Source organism: Triturus cristatus, chromosome 10 (assembly GCF_964204655.1).
Source record: "Triturus cristatus chromosome 10, aTriCri1.1, whole genome shotgun sequence".
Taxonomy (NCBI): Eukaryota; Metazoa; Chordata; class Amphibia; order Caudata; family Salamandridae; genus Triturus; species Triturus cristatus.
Window position 1 is genome coordinate 1,100,686,151 of NC_140593.1, and position 9,798 is coordinate 1,100,695,948.

At 46.3% G+C, this 9,798-nt stretch overlaps 1 long non-coding RNA gene across 1 annotated transcript in view; it reads left to right on the forward strand.

Moving 5' to 3' along the window:
* The window catches only part of LOC146796647 (uncharacterized), a 256,000-nt gene extending 246,875 nt beyond the window's left edge, over positions 1-9,125 (forward strand). Inside the window, exon 3 of the long non-coding RNA XR_014969946.1 lies at positions 9,088-9,125. This is a non-coding gene — a long non-coding RNA (uncharacterized LOC146796647). The remainder of the gene's footprint in view (positions 1-9,087) is intronic.
* Positions 9,126-9,798: the final 673 nt, after the last annotated feature.

Consider the following 9,798-nt stretch of genomic DNA (forward strand, 5'->3'; position numbering starts at 1 on the left):
GATATGTACTGCCACCAGACTGCCAATAGGCTGTTGTGAAACCCGTGAAACTGTCTAAGCGAAAGGAGCCCTTGCAAGACAGCAGAAGTCAGAGGAGATGGGCAGAGGAGAATTGGCCTATTGAGCAGAAAGTCCAGGGTCCTCCATTCGATTCAAACTAAAATGTAAATGTAAATTTGATACTTGTATAGCGCACTACTCACCCGCAAGGGTCTCAAGGCGCTTGTACGAATACCGCTGTGGAACCCATCCTAGCTTTCCCTGTGAGGCGTCCACTCCTGGGCACCCCCAAGGTGGAGGCCAGGCATCCTTAGCGTTGTGGGGGCCGTTGTGGAGATTAAGCAAGCTATTGCCCAGAGTTGCAGAGTGGGACTCCATGATTGGAATAGGCACCGAGGCGAGAATTATTATGTCCTTGGAATTTTTAGCCCAAGACCCGCAGAGGCGGGGAATTGAACCCTGGTCCCGGGCTAGACCTCTGCATCAGGGTCTGCGGCTCTAATCATTGAGCCACACTTCTCCAAACTAGAGAGCCTGAGCCTGAGAGCAGGAGTGGATGACCTCCATTCATGACACCGCTCAATGTTTTTTTTGTTGTAATCTTGTGGACTTTCAGGGCTCACTTGGCTAGAGTGCGCTGTTCATAGTAGACCGGCAGACTAGTGGAGTTAGATCCACCGCACTGCGCAACACAGAGTTTGAGCTTGGCAGGCTGAATTAGGACTAGCCATCATAATCAGCATAACTAGCAAAACCAGCAGTGCTCAACCAGTCAGCCAGCTCTCGAGCTGCGGTATTTTGGTTTCATAACGCCTACAAACTAAAATCACCTGCTGATGCCCTCCAGGTGCCTGCGTCCAGGGCGCTCTACTGCCCCCTCTGGATAGGCAGAGTCACTAGGCTCCCATCCAGGGCCAGCTAATTGCTCCTTTGATCACGCTAGTACTCTTAAATTACTTAAGACCATCAGGCGAAGGAAACCTTGTGGTCACCTTTCACACCTGGATCCTATCCCTCCATGATGTCGATGTTCCCGGAGGGCGTGAGGAGCTCATTAAGGGGCATAGCAGCAAATGATAAGGCCCTGGGAGCAGGCACCGGTGTAGTCCGTGAGGTCGAGGTGCGTGCTTGCCCTGCTGTTTCTGAGCTGACAGTCCCACTTTCCTTTACGTTTCTCCTTCAGAACACTGGTGGAGCAACCACAATATCTCTAGTAACACAGGCCGCCGATGGAAGTGTTCTTCTGGTAGTGGCGGAAGACACCGAAATGGAGATGGACATGCCCGTGGAAAATGTTGAGGCTCAATCTGAAATAGATTCCGCTGGAAAGGGGGTTGTCTCCACTGGCAGGTAAACTTAGCCTCTTGGGCAACACTGACCCCTGGTCAAGGAGGGAGCGGATGTCGTTGGTGCTGGTGAGTAGGGTGGTCTCGGGCTGTGGTTGCTTCGGAATCCAGATTGGGAGATGTCCTTTCGATGACCTTGGCTGCGAAGGGAAGCAGGGAGATGGGCCTGAAGTTCTTGAAGTCAGTCGGGTCCGCAGAGGATTTCTTCAGGAGGAGGTTGACTTCGGCGTGTTTCCAGTCATCGGGGGCGTGGTCTCAAAGGAGCAGTTAGTCATCCGACGTAGTTCGGGTGCGATGGCAGAGCCGGCACAGTAGAAGATGAAGATGTGGGCAGGGTCTGATGGTGCTCCGGAGTGGATGCTTTTCATGGTCTTCAAAGTGTCTTCTGTCGTGAGCGGGATCCATTTGAGCAGGGTCTGTTGGGTGACGTCGTATGAGGGGGATCTGGAGTGGTGAGGTGGTCTTGGTTGTCGAAGTTGTCATAGATCATCTTAATCTTGTGGTGGAAGAAGCTGCTGAGTATTTTGCAGAGGTCTTTTGAGGGATCTCTTTGGTGTTGTATGTACTGGTGAGGATTATGTCTTGGAGGGATTTCTTACTTGTGGACTTGATGAGTTAGTGGTGTGTGGTGGTGGCTGCTTTGTAGGCGCCGTGGGTTTCTGGGGTGTTGTTGTTCCTCCATGTCAACACTGATCTCTCACTGAGAACAAAGGAATTCCGGGGAATCAGTAAGTCTGAGCCTGTTTTATCTGCTACTACTTTTTTCCTTTCATTAGAGTCACATAGAGATTTTGCTGCTCTTTAGGAAATAAGACAGGTCAGTGAAGTTTCTTTGGCCTTCATAATTCTAATGAGCAATCGGGATTAAAGGGCCAGTCACAATGAGATCCTTAGTGCCATCACTTGTCCAGAGTTCCATTACTTTATGATGACTAGCAGACTAGCATGTTTGAGGAATGTACAACAGAAAAAGAAATAGAGATATTGACTGGAGGATCTTCAGTTGGCTGTGGATATTGTATAAGTACTATAATCCAGGAAGGGGCAAGACCTCAATTGTTCTATCTGAGGTTCGAAATCCCTTGGAAAAAGTCTGTTTGCCTGTACTAACTCAGAGATTAACAAAGGTGTCAAGTGCTCTTGTGTTATGTTTTTTGCCTTTCTGCAGGCATGTCTCTTTAGCCAACAGGACCTTAATCTCTGGAACTTTACTTTACAGCATAAACCCAGTTTTATATCATGCAAAATGCTGGTAACTAAAAAGCTTTGACTCTGCGACTGGTTCACAAGTGTCTTTGGGCCACTTGTTCCCCGAGATGCCTCTCAGATACATAGGGTCACCATTGAACTCTCCCTGCGGTAATATTGCAAGCCATGGGACTCTTTTGCATTCGTCACCTGTAACTTTCATGATTAACCTTCTCCCTCATATGTTAACCTGCATTATCTTAGCTGACATAACATTGTTGTGAGCTGAGCACCTATGTGTTGTCCTGATCTCTGTTTGTGTTCATGCCTGTTCGTTTATCATTACCATTTGTGATGATTATCTGTGACCTATGCACATTATTTAATATACTCATGCATGCTTTATGTTGTAATGCATTGCTGTTAACTTCTGTAACAGCATTTCTGGTAGAAAAGATCATGCTCGTTCTATATGTCAAATATTAATCAAATCAAATAAATGAATGCATTAAAATATTAATGTGGGTTCTCCACAATGATACATTGATACATCATGTAAGCATGACATCTGGCTCATACTGTCCAGTCCTAAAGATATAAAGCGCTGTCATAAACTTTTGAGGTGCACCATTGAGGAAAGCCATGCGATGGGTGATGAGACAATCTGAGACGGCTATATCATCAATTTCAGCTGAGCAAGGACGTCCAGCTTGATTGTTTCTTTTTTTTTTTTCCTAATAATTTTTAATAAAAATTATACTCAGATACATTCACAATCGCTGTTGTAGGGTAGGTCCAGGTTGGCCCTGATTATTTCTTACAGTGGTACAAAATATCTGGCCCCTACATTCGTATATTTAAGAGAGAAAAAGAAGAAAGTAGGAAAGAAACAGAAAGTTTAGTGTTGAAACAAAAGAGGAATAGGACAGATCAGTTACAATCGCTTGGCATTACATTTAAACTTGATTTTCATTCCAGTTGGTGTTTCCTTCCCTGCAATTAGTTTTCAGAACTGTAGTCCTCCTACTTGGCTTTTGGTGTTGTATTTGTTTGTTTACAATTACATTTTTCATGTCTGCTGTTGATCTTGGGCACCATATGGCCTCGCACTGGTGGTGGGTCACCATGATCAATGGGGGTACAGGTCAGCAGTCTTGTTTCTGGTGGTCATGTGCCAACCAGCCGACTGCTTTCAATGCAAATTTGCAGTGCTCTAAAAGTGCACCAAAAGCAAGTCCATCTACTCTCAGCAAAACTAAGAAAGCGCCAGAGGCCAAGCTCGCTACCTCACCAGTGGTGTAGTAAGGGGTGGGCGGGAGAGCTGGTCTGCCCCAGGTGGCACGAGTTTTGGGGGTGGCAGCTAACTGCCCCCGCTCTTACCTGCGGCCTTACGGAGCGACCGTCTCAGGAATCACCAGCACCCCAGTCCCTCTCATATGCAGCCACTGGGTGGCAAACTCAGGGACCGCCATGGGCGCCAGAACGGCTAGCTACGCCACTGTGCCTCACTCATGGGGTACACACCCTAGCATCTCCTACAGCCGTATAATTCATCATATTAATTAGATTTGAAACATACATGAAACTTCATTTACTAGCTACAGAAAGATGATATACTAAGGCAGTTTCAGAAAACAGGCACTCGTCGTCCTAACCGCAATCCTTGGTGTCTTATATCTCCTTTCATTGGGTCAGGAGTAGAGAGGCAATTTAGATATTCACACTCATTCCCTAAACATCAGTAGGAAATCTTTCAGCGAGCCCAGGACCATGAGTGGAATTTATTATTACTCACAGAAACATAAAAACATAATTCTCGGCAAGTACCATGGAATCTCAAAGAGGAGGCAGGAATGCAATCATTTGTAAAGAGAATTAAGTATTTGCCATACTGAGCAGTTGTAGGCAGCAACTAAATAGTTATAAAAGAGCTATGGATCCTGCAAAGACTGACTTTTTCAGTGGTTGCATCAATGAAGTCCATATTCCAGCTCATGGAGATTTGTTGCAGTTATAAATATTGTATTTAGTTCTCAGTGTCTTCCCTGGGTTATTCCCACCACCTGGGCCATCTGTGATGACTTAGCTAGTTTTTGTATTATGTCCCGCATTGTTAAACCTGTACGTCCAACTCCTGTCTAGCCTAATCAGTTTTGTTTGCTTCTCAGGCACCATTGCCTGGGATGATACCCAAGTCCTCATCCAGCTCACAGTTCAGAAGTCAACTTGATAAATTGTTTGCTGACCAGCCAACACAGGATGGGCCACACTTTCTCGAACTGAACATTCATAAATCTGAGTTGTTAGACTACAATAAGATTTGCTGAAATAGTATTTGATGGCCACCGAGCATGCATGGCCTTCCAGCTCCTACAGCCAAAGATAAATCTTTGGGTGTGAATCCAGGTCAGGGCCTGTGTTTCAGGCAAATAAAAGCACGTTCATTGTCCTGCTTTGTGTTTGTAGCACTAGAGAAGGAAGAGCTTTCTTTTTACATATGGCAATAGCCAAGACATTTCAATTTTACTAAAACTGTGTAAACAGGGCCTCATTTATGAGGTTTTGACATAGGGGAGCGCTGCAACGAATCTTGCTGCGCTGCCCTACGTCAAAACAAAAGGGCAGGAATGCATAGCATCTATGTGATACAGCGCATTCCTGCCCCTTTCCCCAGCTCCGGCGCGTAATGGGCTGCTATGCGCCAACGCAGGCACCTTTCACCATGGTGCATAGCTGCCTGCGCTGCCAGGCTGATTGATTTTGTGCAGGAAGGTGTAAATCAATCAATTCTGGCAAGCTCCTTTTTAGGTCTCGCCTGAGACAGCGCTTTAGCGCTGCTCTGGCGAGACTTATAGTAAGCGACTTTTGGAAGTGCAAACGAGTGCTTTCAGGCCGCCAACTACAGTGCATGTGCGCCGGGCGCGCGCACCATTTGGCAGCCTGAAAGCACTCGTTTGCTTTCACTTTCGCGGCCACTTTGATGTGATCGCGATCGCGACTTTTCTTATCCTGCCGTCAGTGTCTTTGATGTTGTCCGTGGGATCAAGGGTTCCTGTTGTGTGTGTGTTAGAATTTCTTTTGTTTGTTTATTTGTTACTGTGTTATATTTTCAGCTGGGCAGTGACCATTACAATACGAATTGTCATGCCAAAAAAAAGGACGGAGTTAAGATTTAAAGCTGGCTTTGTGGCTCATCAGAAAACTGCATGATTAACTATACCTGGTTAGGAAACATAACTTGTGAGACTTCGACCGATGTGCAAACATCTGAAAAAAATGTACGCCAGCAACTTTGCTACGAGAGACCAACTTATCTATAAGTATAAGAATAGCACAGACCCCACAACATCTGCTGTGAAATGCGAAAGCTTGAACTGATAACGCAGCACGTCCAGACAAAATATTCAATTAAGAGCGTGAAGGAAACCGCAGCCATGTAACAAATGGTGTCGACAGGAAAACCTACAACAGAAACTAAATTCCAGACAGTACAAAAAAAAAAGAACTTAAAGCAGTTCACGGATCATAAACCGCAAAGAAACCACTCAGGACTTCACAACAACTACTATTTTCAGTACTTCGAAAGAAGCTAATCGTTTTCCTTTCGGCGAAAATAAAAAGCATATTAGCTGTAACAATATAGACGTAAAATATATAAATCTACGATTTAAGTCTAGACTTGCGGGAACTGAACCCCGTCAGCGCTGACGGGCACTGCCTGACCGTACAAGCTGCTCGCACAGCCGGGAGCAGTTCCTAACACACAGCGCCTCTAAAAGCCTGCACAGACTGGCGCCCAACGCCAGAAGACGAGTGTGCTTACCCTGTCAACGCGCTTCAGCACTGCCCTGTCTAATCAGGATGGTCTGCTCACAGGAAGAAGACATGCCAAGCACTGATAAGAGAAGGGAAAACAAACAACCGAGAGACCCTCTAGCACAGCGTGACCAGGTCACAGCAATAAAAGCCGGCACACCTTGCATTATAAAAAAAAAAGGGGCGCTGCATTCCTACACTGCCCCAGCTTTTCACTGCCTCTCCTTGTCCGTGTCTTTACGCCCGGCACATAAACAACCAGCCCGCGGGAGTGTCCCCAGACAGCTTGCAGGACACTAATCTCCTATTTCTTTGTTCGTGTGCTTGATTGTCATGTGGCACATTACGTAAACTTTGCACCTGTGCAAAAGAATTGCACATTGATTTTACACGATATTTGTTCCTTGCTTCACTCGGAATTAAACAAAGAGGTTTTCCTGCAATCATGTTTTTGGAAAGATGTTTGCATTGGGCCAAAAATGGAGTAAAGTGTTTGGCTCTATTTTTGTTACTTGTAAGATGGAAATGTGCAAACAGGAGGCTAGCCATCACTGGTGCAGACATAATTTTGACCCAGTCATTTCCAGATAACATAGACTGCAGGGGTGAAATGTAGCCATTTACACTTGCACCTGGACACACGCTAACTGTATAATCTGTAAATATCGGTGAAAAATTGAACCAGAACCATTAAACCAACATCACTGTAATTCGACCTAGGTTTTACGCCATATATTTTGCTTGCTATTATATGCATATTTCCACCAGGACAAAAAGCAAATGAAATAAATAGAATGTTCTCATTTTTTTGATTTTAAATAAAGAAGAAGATAAATGCATTTTTCTCCCATTTTGAACTGTAAAAGATGAGACGATGTTTGAGGGAAAAACAGTTTGCATTATCTCAGATTGCATAAACTCCTTTTTGTCTTAAGCAAAAAGATTTAATGAAATAACATTTGGAGTCAAATCTGCTTTTCTCCAGTCCCTGCTATACAAGAAGGAAAACGGTGTAAGTTGCTTGCCACACACTGCTGCACGCCGCACAATGCTACACGAAACACTGCTGCACGCCACACACTGCTGCATGCCACACACTGCTGCATGCCTCACACTGCTGCACACCTCACACTGCTGCACGCCTCACACTGCTGCACGCCTCACACTGCTGCACGCCTCACACTGCTGCAAGCCTCACACTGCTGCACGCCGCACACTGCTGCATGCCGCACACTGCTGCACGTCACACACTGCTGCACGTCACACACTGCTGCACGCCGCACACTGCTGCACGCCACACACTGCTGCACACTGCTGCATTACTCACTGCTGCATGCTGCACGACACTGCTGCACGCAGCACACTGCTGCACGCCGCTGCACGCCACACACTGCTGCATGCCTCACACTGCTACACGAAACACTGCTGCACGCCACACACTGCTGCACGCCGCACACTGCTGCACGCCGCACACTGCTGCACGCTGCACACTGCTGCACGCCGCACACTGCTGCACGCCTCACACTGCTGCATGCCGCACACTGCTGCACGTCACACACTGCTGCACGCCGCACACTGCTGCACGCCACACACTGCTGCACACTGCTGCATTACTCACTGCTGCATGCTGCCCGACACTGCTGCACGCAGCACACTGCTGCACGCCGCTGCACGCCACACACTGCTGCATGCCTCACACTGCTACACGAAACACAGCTGCACACCACACACTGCTGCACGCCGCACACTGCTGCACGCCTCACACTGCTGCATGCCGCACACTGCTGCATGCCACACACTGCTGCACGCCGCACACTGCTGCACGCCGCACACTGCTGCACTCCACACACTGCTTTTATGCGAGTTTATGCTACTGACATTGTAAATGACAATGCCTTTTATTTGTTTTAAAACCAAAACATAAATAAAAGGCATTGTAATTTTACAATGCCAATAGCTCAAACTCTTATAAATGCGAGACCTATTGCATTGCAAATGCTTGTTTATGTGTGTGGCAGGATGCAGCGCACATAGAAAAAGGAAAGTACAAGAAGAAATTAAAACATTTCTCCTCATTGTGCATCCCTAATGCCACCCATGGGGTGGCGTTAGGTTCTGACTCATTCCCAGGTTTACGATTTCTCATAAATCTGGGTTGTGTCAGGTTCCATGGGTGCTGCGTGGGAACACCCACAGCAACACCCATGGAACGCCCCTTTCATGCAGTTTTCTATGTGAACGGGGCACATATTTATAAGGTCATGAAAAGTCATGTAAAGTGGCTTTACGTGGCCTTATAAATATGCTGTGGCACATTGCGCCACTGGAACATAAAAAAAGACGTCCCGGCGGCGCAAAAGTGCCGGTAGGGCCTTATAAATGAGGCCCATAATATACTTACAGGAGCTTTTAGCAGCCATTGTTTATTCATCGGTCCGTTGTGTCATTCCCTTTTGTCTCCCAGAAGACATGGGGCAATGGTCAGCCCACTTGAGCCATTGCTTAACCTTAATGTGAGTAACAACATTCTGCAGCATCAGGGATGAAATAGGACTCAATGGTATTCAGCCTAGTGAAAATATTAGATGTTGAACAGTTACAAATAGATCTCGGAAGTTGTGCATGAACTGACTGAGATATCTTAAGGCATATTGCTTGTAGTTAATAGATTTTATATTATGGATGTGCAGTGGGAATAATAATGCACATTTCTATCATCATATTTTCTTTATTGCAGATTGCTACCTGTCTAAAGCTCATATTTCTTGATGGTAAGAACTGTCTCATAATTTGATATACTGCCTTTTCTGGATAACAATCACAGATGCACCACATTCTTAACTCATGGACACCCCTCTTCTACCATCCCAGTTCACTCCACCCTTCATTTCCCCCTCCCAGCTATCGATTGTTGTAGGCAATGCATGGTCTGTAAAAGAATACAGGCCGGGAGCTATTGAATGTCGGCGTGCAGGATACCGAGGCTGCATAGTCTTGATTCCACTTCATGCCTCTTTCATCCACCAACAGACACTCCCTGTTGCTTTACCTCACTATTGCGGGTTCTTTTTCTCCCCTGCTTTCTCTTTGTCAATGTTTTTCTATCTTTCTCGTCCTCCTTTCTTCCCGCTTTTGTGTTTTTCTCTCTCTTGCTCTGGGTCAAAGTCTGATGGGGAAAGGTAAGTGCTGGTCCCCAAAAATAAGTACCTATGGGCCCAATCTGCAACCACCGCCTCCAATTAAGCAGTGGCTGAGGGCTTTCTGTCCCCACTTTTGGATTTAGTCACTTAAGAAGAGTATTTATTTGCCGGGCACATGTCTCATAGAGTGCATGTCACTAAAACTACAACCAGCTCCTGAGGACAAACTTGCAGCCGCGGCCTGTGCAGGTAAGAGCGGAGTGGGGTGGGGGGGCAGGGGGATTCGAATGACGACCACAAGAGTAAAT